The sequence below is a fragment of the Calliopsis andreniformis genome, chromosome 3 (genome assembly GCF_051401765.1).
Source record: "Calliopsis andreniformis isolate RMS-2024a chromosome 3, iyCalAndr_principal, whole genome shotgun sequence".
Taxonomy (NCBI): domain Eukaryota; kingdom Metazoa; phylum Arthropoda; class Insecta; order Hymenoptera; family Andrenidae; genus Calliopsis; species Calliopsis andreniformis.
Window position 1 is genome coordinate 23,792,232 of NC_135064.1, and position 14,479 is coordinate 23,806,710.

General features: G+C 39.3%; 1 long non-coding RNA gene across 1 annotated transcript; it reads left to right on the forward strand.

The window, feature by feature from the left end:
* Positions 1-5,475: 5,475 nt before the first annotated feature.
* Positions 5,476-6,308, forward strand: LOC143177109 (uncharacterized). The gene is made up of 2 exons (XR_013001535.1): positions 5,476-5,757; positions 6,057-6,308. It is a non-coding gene; the product is annotated as an uncharacterized LOC143177109 (long non-coding RNA).
* The last annotated feature ends 8,171 nt before the right edge of the window (positions 6,309-14,479 follow it).

A 14,479-nucleotide genomic window follows, 5' to 3' on the forward strand; every position in this document is an offset into this window, starting at 1 on the left:
CGATGACGATCGGTGTAATTTCACGGCGTGGAACCGAACCGAGCGTAGACGGAGAGAGAAACAGAAGGGAAGAGAGGAGAAAAAAGAAGAAGGTAGAGAGAGACGGAGAGAAAGATAGAAAGACATACAACCCCCCCCGAAACAGAGGATCCTCTCGCACTTGGGCCCCGCAGCTCTGGCACACACGCGTCTCCTTCTCGATTCCACCGACGTATTTTCCCTTTTCCTTTTTCTTCGCGTTCCTTTTGATTTGTTTCCGCCACGCTCTCCACCGTATTTTTTTTCGCCACTTCTTCACGCGGTCCCCGTCCTCCTCGTCACGCTTCGAAAGTGGTAGCACCCGCGCGTAAACCACCCTCTCGCACGTTCCTGGTCCTCGTTTCCTCTCAACCGTCACATATTAGCGCGCCGACACGTCTCATTTCAGATTTTCTCGCGATTGGGTACGTTGGGGAGAGAGCAGCGCCCGTCGTTTCGCCGTAAGGAACTACACAACTACACTTTCGAACGACCACCTGGTAGGCGGGGCTTACGGGAGAACCGTCGACCAATCCCGAGCCTCGGCGAGATAGCGTGCAACTGTCAACCCTACCGTCCTCCTGCGGACGCAGTCAACGATCGACTGGCGCTGCTCGATCGTACCGTCCGCTTTCTTGCGTACTGGTGTTGCCATCTGGTGGCACTCTGCTGGAATCTCTAACGCGGTAATCCCGTGGGAGAATGAAATGTCTAGGCTCGTCTATAGAGTACATGAATCTGCGTAGCGTGACGCATGGCTTTAAATTCGTAACTTTATTTGTGAAAAATACCGTCAAATAAATAAATGCTTATCTACTCGTCCTTTTTTTGGTTCTATTATAACTTCGCAGTCACTTCTGATGATAATTGGCTATTGCAGATTTTTACTGCAGAGTAAATTTATTTGATTTAGAGTGTTTTAAGGTAATTTTCAAACTATTGATACTTTTATTCGAAACTTACTACTCCTTTATAATTCTACTAAAATATACAAATTTTTTGTAATCTGTCTAATTCTGGTAATAATGTTTCGAAGAAACGACTGTTTGTAGGCCTGGACACAGACAAGGATACTGAATAGAGTGGACAACTAATGCCTTTTTCTGTCCCACGCTTTTGAGCCTCTGCGTGAAATAAGAGTACAGCGCTACGAGTGGTAAGAATTCAAATTATAATACGGATGCGTAATAAAATACAGTGTCTTGATAAGTTAATAACAAATTGATAAAGTATCTGCAAAAACCTCAAATTGTTGACAGAGATCACATACAATTTAAATTTCTACTTCTTTAGCTATTAAAACATTCAAAAAACACATGAGCTCCTTAATTAATTATTTTCATTAACATTTTAGGGCCAAAATTAGTGATCCGATAATTTTTCTGAAAAATGTATTAATGTTTATAAATAGTATCTTTTTTCTATTGACAAATCGCAGCCATTAGCTCGGACAAAACCGATTGCCCAGGTCTCACCGCGTGGAGGTTGCTGCGAGTGGAGACCCACAGGGAAATAGATGGAAACAAGGTTCCATCGATTTTCCTTTACAAAAATCTTAAACTAACAAGTCAAAGACATGAATGGAAGCTAGGTTCCATGCATGCCTTTAGCTTGGACCTTAAAGTAGGAAATTGTCGAGTTATCATTAGGAATGGTTTGATTGAATTGGACTCTACAGCTAATGCAACCGTGAAATAGACGAGCGATGGTGTGAGCTCTACCACCTTGAAGGCCGGTAGGTCGGAGAGGCGTACGGCACTACACGATTCAGTCAGTTGACCATTGCTCCCTGCTGCCACATAGGAGCTACCGAAGTAGACCTAATTCCGACAGGCTGGTAAAGAGAATGCGCAAAAGGCGGAAACGTGTAGTTTCCACAGTCGAGTGTGTCTTTCCACACACCCTACTGTGTCCGTGGCGTCACTCCTAGTACAGACCCCCAAGAGGAGAACACGCTCCACCGACCGACGATTCCACGGTTGGTCACATGCTTCTACCAAGAGAAGCAGCGGTGACTTCCTCACCAAAGATGAGGAACAAGTATCAAAAAAAGAAGTTAAGAAATGACAACTCGACAATTGTACAGTGAATATAAACTAGAAAGGCAAAGACATGGATGGAAGCCAAGTTCCATCCACGCCTTTTCCTTGGATCTCAAAGCAGAGAAGTGCCAAGTAATCATAGAGTAGAGATTGGGAATAGGTAAAGTCTACCGCGTAAGGCAACCATGAAATAGACAATCGGTGGTGGGAGTCCTTCCACCTTGAAGACGGGTACTAGGAGAAGGCGACTGGCACCTCACAGCACAATCAGTTGCCTGATTGAACTGTGGGGTTTCCACCTGCAAGTGTGTCATACCACACACCATTCGGTGTCCACATCGTCTCTCGCTAGTACAAACCCCCAAGGGAAGAAGAACAAGCTCCATCGACCGCCGATTCCACAGTTGGACATTTGCTTCTACTAAGAGAAGCAGATGACCTCCTCACAGAAGGTGAGGAGGAAGTAGCCGAGCAAAGAGAGTTAAGAAATGACTACTCGGCACTGTTACAATGATTTTACAATGGAAACTTAAAAGTAGGGTCTTAAAAATATTCTAAGCGATTGCGACTTATATACTAGAAGCGATGAATCCCTCGGCGGATGCGACGTCTTCGTTCTTCAATCTTCAAGTAAAGAGTAAAAACGCAACCAGCGATGAAACAAGAGAGTATGAAGGGATGAAAGATTGAGGCAGCCGCCTCAAGAGCAAGAGAAAGACCAAAGTTTGCTCAATCTCCCCTTACAAAAATCTTAAAATCTAAACATTAGAAGTCATTGGAAGAGATTAACATTAGAACTGAACATTAGAATCAGAAGTGAACACTGGGGACCATTTTACAGAACGATAGAGAATTGATAGAACGATTGAGAGCCTTCGAAGAGAATGGAAAGGTGTTTATGAATATTAGAGAAGTGTGAAAGGATTGATAGAATAATCCAAGAGCCGAATCAAGAGAGAACATATTACAGCAGAAGAGGACGAAATTGCGTTCGACTGATTTCTTGTTTTAAAATCTTCATTCAATGATTATCTAAACCCTGTAAAATTAAAAATTAAAATTGTTAACACAATCCCTCGGGGGATTCAATGTCTTCGTTAGATGAATGTATGGTATTCACCTAAATTGTAGAATACAAGAAAAATTGGAGGAGCGGAAAAATGATAATGATTAGAATTAGAAATGAGCGCTGGGTAACCTTCTAGAGAACGATAGAGGATCGATAGAACGATCTACAGCCCTCGAAGAGAATGAAATGTTTTGTAAGAACATTATAGAAACAAGAAAGGATTGACAGAACAATCCAAACATTGAATCTATAGAAAACATTTTTTAAAAGAGAATTGAACTAAACAAGGTTGACATTTGATTAAATCTTCCTAGTAAAAATTAGAAATATTAATTGTAATTACCTTCTTTTAATATCTTCATTCGATGTTTACTTACAACCTGTAAAATAAGAAATTAGAATCAGCTGTGGAATTTGAGAAGCTTTCTACAAAATATAGAGGATTGACAAAACAATCTACAACCATCGAAGAGTATGAGGAATTCCGTAGTAACATATTACAGTAAAAGAAAACAAAAATATATTTGATTAATTACCTGTTTCAAAATCTTCATTCGGTGGTTATTGCTAAACCCTGTAAAACTAAAAATTAATAATGTTAATGCCATCCCTCGGGGGATACGATATCAAATAAAAGACGAGAATAGAAATCAAATGTAGGAATTTGAAATATTAATTGGATTAATCTTCTTCTGATATCTTCATTTGATTAATAAAGTTCACAAAAGAGCACAAAAGAGCACGAAAGAGCGCGAAAGAACGCGAAAGAACGCGAAAGAACGCGAAAGAACGCGAAAGAACGCGAAAGAGCGCGAAAGAGCGCGAAAGAGCGCAAAAGAGCGCAAAAGAGCGCAAAAGAGCGCAAAAGAGCGCAAAAGAGCGCAAAAGAGCGCAAATGTGCGCAAATGTGCGCAAAGGTGCACAAAAGAGGGCAAAAGAGGGGGTATATGCAAAATAAGGCCAACAAAAAAAATAAATTTAAAATTTGTGCAAAAACTCACCGGTCAGCCAAGATGACCACTGGTCATCGGCCAGCTGCCCACTGGTCAGTGGTGTCCAGGGGTCCAGGAGGCTCCAGGGAGGTCCGAGGTCCAGGGTCCAGGGGGCCTCCAGGATCCCGAGGAGGTCCGTTCCCGCCGGAGGACCCGCGGAAACTGAGGTACTCGTGCTCCTGCAGGGGTATTTATACTGTCTCGAGGAAGATGAGAAACCAATCAGAGAAGTTCTTCGGTTAGTTAAAATTTCGAGACTGATCTAAGGAACAGTAATTTGCGAAAAATTGATATTTTCCATAAAATAGCTATCTCAGTTATAACTTCTGGTACACATATTGTTAATAACAGTCACGTGCACTGTGCGCTTGCACAAATAATTGATATTCGCAATTGTTAGTTAATGAATGCGGAAATTATTACTTTTTGATACATTATTCTGCGTTCGACATTTCTTGAAAACTTAGTATTTCATTAACTAACAATTACAAGTGCTAATAACTTGTACCAGCGACTATGTACGACTGTTATTAACAATATCTATAGCAGAAATAGTTGCTGCAATGTTTATTTAATGGAAAATATTAATTTTTCGAAAATGTTCTTCGTTCAATCAGTCACATTTCAGTAATTGGTTCTAGTTCTTCTGGCCACTCGCTCCGGAGTCTCCAGCGGACACGGGTTGTCCTATGGCGATCCTCTAGACCAGCTCTAGAAAAACTCCCTGGACTATCCTGGGTTCCCATGAACCACTCTGGCCAGTGAACAGCTTGACCGTTGGTCAGATATCCTTGCATTACTAGTTTAAATTTAAGATTTCAAGATTTTCGTGAAGTTAGATCGAAGGGACATTGATTCCATATCCTATCTATCTACCTGTGGGTCTCTGTGGGATGTGTACTATCTACCCTTTAAGTTTTTAATCAGTTTTCTTTACCATTTTTACTAAACGACGTCTGATATTCGCTTTTACACACGTATTCATCCTTAGAATTTACTATTTACGTATTTGTGGGTATTTGTTACGTATTTTTCGAATGTACTACCGAATCCGAAGCATAACTAAATATTTCAGAAGTGCTGAATATCGGAATAAATGAATGTATCTTAATACTTTTACGTACAATTCTTTATTCCACTGAATTTAGTCATATAAAATTAGGCATCTCATTTAAAATAAATATTTTCAATCTGGTACAAGCTTGAAGCTCTATAAGTTGTTCAGGGTCCAGTCTTTGATAGACTTTATCTTACATACTCGTCTGTGGCATGAACAAATAAACGCGAATAGAACGCCCCACCAATCAGCCTTTAGTTTAGAAAATTGACGTAACGTGTTGAAGTGGCAGCACTTTCTGGCATATGGGTTGCCATTGTCGAAAATTGTGCAAGTCTGGCAATTGCGTTGCTGTAATTGTATCAATACTAGTTACGAGTTATAGTGTGTTTGACTATAAATTGTCCTTCAGTGAGTTTGTTGTATAATTTGTAAAATATGCAGGGTAGCGTAACGTTCGGTCTAGCTTTTGTTCTTTACCTGACAGCAATGTATAAGGGTATTGTCAATTCAGAAAAATATCATTGTTATTCACGTTATCCACCTCAGTATTATCGGTATGTAGATGCAAAAACAGAGGTAAGTAATCATATTGAAAAAAATATTAAGAAATGTTCAACTGTAGTATCAAAACTGTAGTATCATAACGTTTTTCTGAATACGTTGCACTAAGACGGAATTAACATCTCATGCTTTATTAATTAAAGAAATGTACTTAGTAAATGTTATAACTTATTTTTAGATAAATCTGGTTCTCACTTTGATTAATGTCATTATTCATTTTTGTGATTAAAGATAATTTCTGCGTATTTAAATTTAACAGGTAACATAACCTAACTTTTGTAGTATTAATCGTCATTATTTCCTTTTTTTTTCAGGAACATATGAAGGAAGCAGGTATAAAATATTGAAGTTTCAGTTGACAAATTGTCACTTCTGGGGAGGATGTCAATAAATCTTTTTGGAAAGGAATAGTCTTAGTATAACTTAATGCAAAACTACAATGTATCATACCTATGAACAGAAATTAATAAATTCAGACAAAGTTGCATGCTTTGGCAATAATTATTAAAATGGGACATCATGAATCAAAATTTAAGTAATAAAGAGTTCACATAAATGTTTATCTACATCGGTTTTCTTCATATTCATGTGTTTATATCAGTTCCTTCTTTCAATTTTACTTTATCTTTGCACAATTTAATAATGTTACGGAAGAAGCCTAACATATTCTACTTGTAAGAAACTAGAAAAATGAAATTTAAACATTCCTCTATGAATACTTTTGATTCAAAGTTAAGAATTATAAGCTTAGTAGTTGCTGTTAATTCTAAGTTCTACAATGTTAAAGCAAAATTCTTTTCTGTTTTATTACTCTGCGATTATAAACAGTAACTCATAATTTATAAGCTGTATCGTTGTTTCTGGTCAGTTCTTTAAGATAATTTAAACGTTAAATTTAAGAAAAAACACTAGAGTCAAAAACAAAGAATCTTCTTTTCAGAAAAAATGTGAATGGTATGAAATCGAATAGGTAGGGGCAGTAAAATATCCTTAATTCAATAGGTTTTGATGATTTATTAGAGTCCCTGGATTACCTTCCCCTGAGGCAGCCCATTCCCATAAGAAAGCCATCCTTTCTCTATCTCTTAATATTTACCATCTTATATCGCGTACACTTTTGTTCCGCTGTCCATTTTAAGAGCACCCTTTGGATATGGTACATTTATGCAAATGAGGAACGAGAAAACTGTGCGAACGGACAACGGGATATGAACGAAACGTAAAATCAACAATTTTACATCGGAATACGTATCGTTTCTCTACCTCATCGAGATAATTGCATTAGCGTCAATCGATTACTTCCCTAACTTTGTGGAGACACGACGGTCACGTTCAATCTTAATATCTCTCGATTCTCGAATACACGTAAGCGAGCAATCCTCGTGCAACGTGTACTCGACGAATCAAATCGTATCGAGTCCAATCGAAAACTGCAACGACTAAGCAAGTACATCCATCGTGTCTCCTCAACCGTACAACGAACAACGACGCCTCGGATGCTAGATTTCGTTAACATTTACAAAAAAGGAGGACGAGTAACATTTTCTCCGCGTAACGAGCACCGTTTCTTTGGCAATGCTTTCGCTCTATGCGTGAATTTCGAACAGAACCGAAACGGTGTGAGATCCCCTACGCGATCGATCGATATATTTAAACGGTCGATAGGTTCGACCTGCTTCCGACTTTTGCGATTGAAACGAGGAAAGAAAGAATAGGTCGAATAGAGCGCGCAGCGTATCGTTTTTCTTTTTTAACAGACGAGTACACGGAGTCGAGTATACACGGTTACAATAGAGAAAAACATAGGAGAGTTTTCGAGTTTCGAATGGTTCCGTATGTGTACGTGTGTATGTGTAATGCGTGAGCGTTTAGAAAATGTGCCGGTTCTCGTTGCCGCGTCGCGCTTCTCGCTTGCGTTCGTCTGTCGGTTTTCCTTTTCCTTTGGAAATTAGAGATGACACCTAGCTGCGTTTTCAAACACGTCAGAACACTTGCTATATATAATTCGCTGAAACACGAGGCAACATCGGGCCGCAAATGTTCATATAACCATGATAATGTATGCATATGTACAACTTCGTCGTATATATATATATATATATATCTATATATATATGTATATGTATTTATATATATATAGTATGTGCAGTCGTATGTGCAATATATTCTGCGGTTAGACGATCGAGATGCAATAATATTTTACACGTGCGCGTACTCGAGATGCGAGAAATTGAAACGGATTACAAAAAATGGTGGCCGTGGGCAAGAAACGGACGCTTCGTGTGACGCCGCAACGAAGAAGATCCCGATGCTTTAATTACAGTGGCAACAATGACCGATGATCGTGACGGAGATGCTGAGAACGATTTGCGACAACGATTACAGGTAGGCGTGTTATTCCGTTTCTCTTTCTCCTTCTTCTCGTGAATCGAGAGCTTGTGCCTAGAGGCCTCCGGTGTCGAACGAAGAAAATAGTTGCATTCGTTACGTAATACTGGCCAATGTCCAAGTTAGAAGTTTCTAACGAAGACGTTACGACGATGAGCGTCTATGCGAAACACTGAAGTCATTGATGGACAATTTATGTGTATAGCGAGTTTCATAAGAGATAGAATATCTGGGGAGATGATAATTTTATGTGAAGGACTGAATGTTGAAAAGTTTCAAATATGGAGTCTTTCGATTACTGTAGCGTGGTAGAGATAGATTGTAAATTTATATCGATCAAGTTAAGTTCATAGAGATGGTACAATAAAAATTATGATCTTATTGTCCTAATGTCTCTTCATACTCAGATATTTCAATTCGTCATTCTCGAAAATGGAGCTTATTACTGAAAGATTTGATTGTATATTTTTTTATTGAGTTCTGTTAATGGAATTACTGATCTCTCGCATGGAACACGTAGTTATGGGACACCCTGTAGATTCTTCGAATTTCGTGATCGGTATCATGAGACTTCTACAGAATTGAGAACTGACGTATCGAATTATGTACACTCGCGTATTGTTCGTGAGGAGGCTTCTAGGTTAGCTTTGGCCGATCATCGATTATAGTTCAAATATGGCAATTACGGCGTTTTAACATCCAGTCATCGCTTAAAATTCTACCTAGTAATTCGTGATAGTAATGATATTCGAGTTTTGTCTTTCGTAGAAGACACGATGATATGATACATGGCACAATGATTCGACGACGACGAAAACCCTGATCGACTTCCTGCGTTTGCCGTTTAACTTTCGTGTGGAATCTTTTCTTTTTGTAACCCTCTTGGCTACTTTGCTTAATTAATTGCACGTCGTTCGAATATATTTTTATTCATAGTAATAACGAATAAAAAGGTATTCAAATTGACTTCTCCTTTGAATTTATCTTTAATGTGGACTATTTATTACGAATAAATTGTCAAGCTTTATTCGTAATACAGAGTTGAATGCTAAAAGTTATAACTTTCATGTTGCATTATAGTTATGACGGACAATACTTAAATTTTCAAATTTTCAAATTTTTAAATTTTCAAATTTTTAAATTTTCAAATTTTTAAATTTTCAAATTTTTAAATTTTTAAATTTTCAAACTGTCAGATTCTCAAATATTCGAATTTTCAAAGTTTCAAAGTTTCAAAATTTCAAACTTAACCGAAATAAAATTTGCTCAATTCTGTTACATAGTCACTGCTATTGCAATTAATTTCTATCATCCTCACACTTGATTCTAATTATCTTTCTTCTACACTCGCTCACAGTGTGTCACGTCGTTTCCTGCTTTTTCAATTAAACTCATCTATATACTTTTCATACACACCATAAAATAAAATTATCTTTCAAGAACTTCAATCACAAATAAGTAAGTTCAACGAAATTTCAAGAAATAATTTCCTTCATTATTAAATTCAATTACCTAGGACTAATTGCTACCTTCGAGAGCTATCTCAAAGAATTTTGAAGGTCTAAGGAAAATTCTAAGTCTTGAAATTCTACTGAATAGAATTATTTTCTCAAACCACTTCACAAATCCTACTCTTCTCTCTTACTCCTGAAACAACAATCGACTATGGTCACGTATGACGATGAAATGCGATGAAATCATGACTTGAATGTATCGATACACACGAACAAACGACGACGATTATTATCACGATCGTAACAACGATTAGCTCAGCCAGCATTGTCAGAACAATCAAGTATCACAGAGAACGAATGAGAAATTAGACACCGTTCAGTAACATGGGAAAAAATTCGATAAAATGTCTGACAATATTGGCATCGTGTGCGTCGACCGATCTAGGGAGTGATGATACTTTTGAAAGGGTAGAATGGTGAAAATCTTGCACGCGCGATCGGAACTATCGATGAAGAAGGTTCCAATAGTACAAGCGACTCACAGAATAAGCTATCCGTGCGAGTGAACGAACGAAAGTGAAACATTTATTCAATAAAGACCTGGGTTTCGGTATCATTAGGTATTATTTCCATCCTTTCATTTTTTGTGTTGAATGTGCGTGTTTGACTCGGATACAATTGCTTTTAGGTTCACCTATATGTATATGTACTCGGAGGCTGCGCAACGGGCGTGTCGTAATAACGTTATATGTATACTCTCGTTTCTCCTCGTTCGCTTGTTTGTTCGTTCGCGTGAAAAATTTTGATAACGATAGTACACTCTCCGTGGGGACGACGAAAATGTACTCTTTACTCGTTACGATATAATAATACCCTAATAAACACGCAGTCATTCGCATGTACGCACAGAATTACGCGATCCGTCTTATTCATCTCTTATTCTTTTTTTTTTCGTTTTCGTCTGCAAATGCGTCTTTTGTCACATGATTACAAATTGTACTCCTTAATATGCTTTACTTACGAAACACAAACATCCCGTCGTTTATTTTTTTTTCTTTTAATATATTCGATAGGTACATTATATACGCGTCGTACGATTCTTCAAGTATAGTATTGTCAACAGTTGTGTATATATTCGACCCTCCTATTCTTCTTCTTCAATTATTTGTTCATTGGTTTTGCTTGTTAAATGGTTCACCTGCTACACGCTCTCGCGCGACACAGCAGTCTGGAGTACGATCTCTTTTCAACAACCTCCTCCTTTCATTCTTTCTTTCCTTTCTTTTTTTTTTTGGTTCTGCGCCTGTGTCAGGCAACCGGACGCAAAAGTTCGCGGTGACATCGCGCGCTCTCGAACTAGAATTCGCTGACACTTGACCCTATTTCCATTGTACGCTGCTCTCTTTCTTTTTGTCGGCCCCTCTTCGGAGAACGATGGATCGATTCGTGCAACAAGAGGACAAGTTGCTGGATCGCAAGTGGCTACAGATTTTGTCTCCTCTTTTCGAATCATTCCCTAATTCATTGCAATGATGGACACCTTCTACCAATATCAAGCCTAGCTACAATTCTTTCTCGAATATGGACTTGTTTAACCCTTCAGGGACCAGATTTCTCTTTTCAATTCAAAGTTATCCAAAGTAATGAAACATGACTAAAAGCTGTTCCTAGCGTTAGACACTCACCTCTAAACACTCACAACATGCATCACATTAGATTAATCTAGTAACAATATCCATATGAACGTTAACATCGTTAGTGATGCTATAAATGATGCCATTAGTACCGTAATTAGATCAATATTATTTCGAGTAGAATCGAAGATAAAGTACTTGGAAACTGAAGTAGATCAGGTCCCAGCAGGGTTAAACTTTCTGATCAATTCCCTACCTTCTCTTCTCAATTGCATCGCTCTCGCGATTCTTCTTTCAGGGTTGAACGATTAAAAAAAATCTACTGTAATATTTTCCCTTGGGTACGATTTTAAGACCGTATGAAAAGTTGAAAACCGACGTGACTCGCTTGTCAGCTCGCGTGACTGTGAATTCAGGGGACCAATGCCGTCCAAAACGAATATCGCTCGTCTACGTCTCCTAATCTACATGTCCTCGGTAATCGCGACCAATTCGTGTGCCCGCGAATACACTTTTGCGTCCCCGTTTCGCGTCGGTACATCGTATCCGTAAACAGTTCCTCGTTATCATACCTGGCGGCCGTTTATAGCGACCGAGCACCGCGATTTTTACGCAACAACGTCCAACGCGACGATACACCGCCGCGGTGACTTCCGTTATCACACACCGACGAGACTCTTCGGACGTTTAACGAGTATAGAGAATAGAAATCGAAATGTCTTTTAAAAGAGAAAAATACTGTTGCTATTGGGATCGGTGTAATCACTGTACGTCGTGTCTTTTGTATGTGTGCGCGCGTGGATGAGTAAATGCGTGTGTCTGTGTGTATCTGGTACGCGTGTATCGTGTTTTGTGTATCGTGTCTTGATTTCGATGCGGATGACACTGTGCACGCGCGCATGTGACGTGTGTAAGCGTAGGTTTGAAGAGGTGTACGTGGGTATTTGTTTGTGTACGTGTGTGTACTTTAAGGGGTAATTATCACAGAATACACGAGATATTTTCATTAAGCTTACGAGATATTAATCGAAGCGGAGAGTAGGAGGAAAAATTGTCGGCCCTCCCCGTCGACGAGACGTGAAATTCTTAAGTTTATAGTCTGAGATGCGAATGTTCTCGTTTCGTCGATTGAGGTGGCCTGGGTGCCGAATTCGCCAGCCCTTTTTTCGTAATTAGTATGTACTTAGGCAGCGGAGAAAATAGACACTTTTACAAATGAATATGGTGGCGAGATCGCGGACCCGTGTTTCTTCCTTTCGAGTTTCCCCTTCTTTCTAGCTTTCCTACTTTTCTTTCTTATCCGTAGTACGTCAATGGTGTTTGGCGGTATTCCTTCTCACGAAAATGCTCTTATGCTGGAGATTGTGTTGTTACTTGCTATTGAAGCTAGGAAATGTATTTGAACACATTGTGAATTTATATTGAAGATATTAAGAGGTTAAGAGGCCAATTGGGAACTATTTTATTCTCATTTCGTCTGTTTTATGGTTCGACGTTCACATTTTGGTTGTCGGTGTCTAAGTTGGCTTCAGATGATACGATCAAACTCGGCAAATTCTGGTACATATGTATTTGGAATGCATGTCGGTGTTGGTCAGCAATAATTCTTTGCCCGACTTTCTTACTTATATTAAAGAAAACAAGTATCAATGTTAACACGAATATCTCAATAGTGTACGATGGTCTGCAGCATAACACGCATTTAATAATAAATCTACCAACATTGATCATACCATCTACAGCTGACTTAACTCCAATTATTGGGTACATTTGGAAATAACTATTTACCAAGAACAGGAATAGTCGTAGGAACTATACATAATTCACAATGTGTTAAAATGAATCTAGCACAACAATCTCTTGCTCTTCGAGCATGTCGTCAGGAATTCATCCTACCAAACGGCACAGATCTGGCCAAATGATGAATCTAAACTTTCTATCTGTATCGAGGAGTATCACCTTAAAGGTGTTCACAAACGAAAGAAGTTAAAACCTTGTGTCCCTAACGTGGCCTACTCTGTTCGATAATGAAGGCGTATAAATTAGACTCATGAGTGAATTATCACTAAAAGCGCATGATTCTCGTCACAGAGTTACGTGTAGGAGACAATTTCAAGGAAATTGCACGTGTAATATTAAAGAAAATTCTGCAAAAGTTCTGCGCCCGACCTGTGTCGCGTGTAGACGCGTCCGGATGTGGAAAGTACCTGGTCTGACTAAGATGGTTCCATTCTCCTGGGTGGCTCTCTCTCTTATTCTTTCTCTCTTTTTCTCTCTCTCTCCAGACGAAAATCCCGCGCTCGCAGCTACATCAGCGTTTAGACACTATACACAATACGTAAGTATATCTAGACGTACTACGTAGTAGAAACTTTGTTTGGATATAATCATGTAATCTCTGGAATTGTATATCTGGCCAGCCCTCGGGGGCCGGTGAATGAAATTCATTAGGTTCAAAGTCGCGTGCATCTTTGTGTTATTATTAGTTCTCCTCCTATTTCATCATCTCTCTTGTTGCAAGTTTTCTCGGGAGATCCGATCGAAGCTTCGCGCAAAGACTGCGAGCGGGTGTTCAACAAGTGTCTCCGAGGTTTTCGAACGACGTTAGACGCGAGGGCCACTTCCGGTAGCAGATCGAGAGGCCATTTAACTAGGTCCGTTCTCGATTCTCCTCTGTTTCTTTTACTTTGGGGAAGTCTGTCGCATTGAGAGCCATCGACTCGATCGTGACCCCCGAACCATGCCCACGATAAGACAGCTCTTCGAGATCTATATACAAGAGTAATATCGATGAGATATCAAGCGAATGGACAGAGAAGTATTAACGTCCTTTCTCGAAGCTCGCCTGCCCCGCCTCGTCATATAATATTTGGTTTTGCTCGCTCACACAAAAAGCAACGATCGTCGGGAAAGTGTTCAAGTTATTCGTATGATTATTTAAGTGTACCATAGAGCTACAACGATATAAAGATTAATTTCGAAAAAGTCTGGCCGTCGGTTCGTGGAAACGGCTCTCGGGGTACGATCGATGATCGATCTTCTTATGTTTCGCGCGTGAATGGAAAATCGAGAACAGACCAACCAGCGCATCTCTTTCTTTCCGACCGAGAACAAGTATCGACGTGTGCATTTGTGTATGTGTGTGAGATTTCATATCGACATGATTCACGGAGAGTGCTCGAAGCCTTCGAGCGGACCTCGTTGTCATTCACCACAGCAATCAGACTCTTACGATTCTCTTGTTAATCCTTACGATAAGAA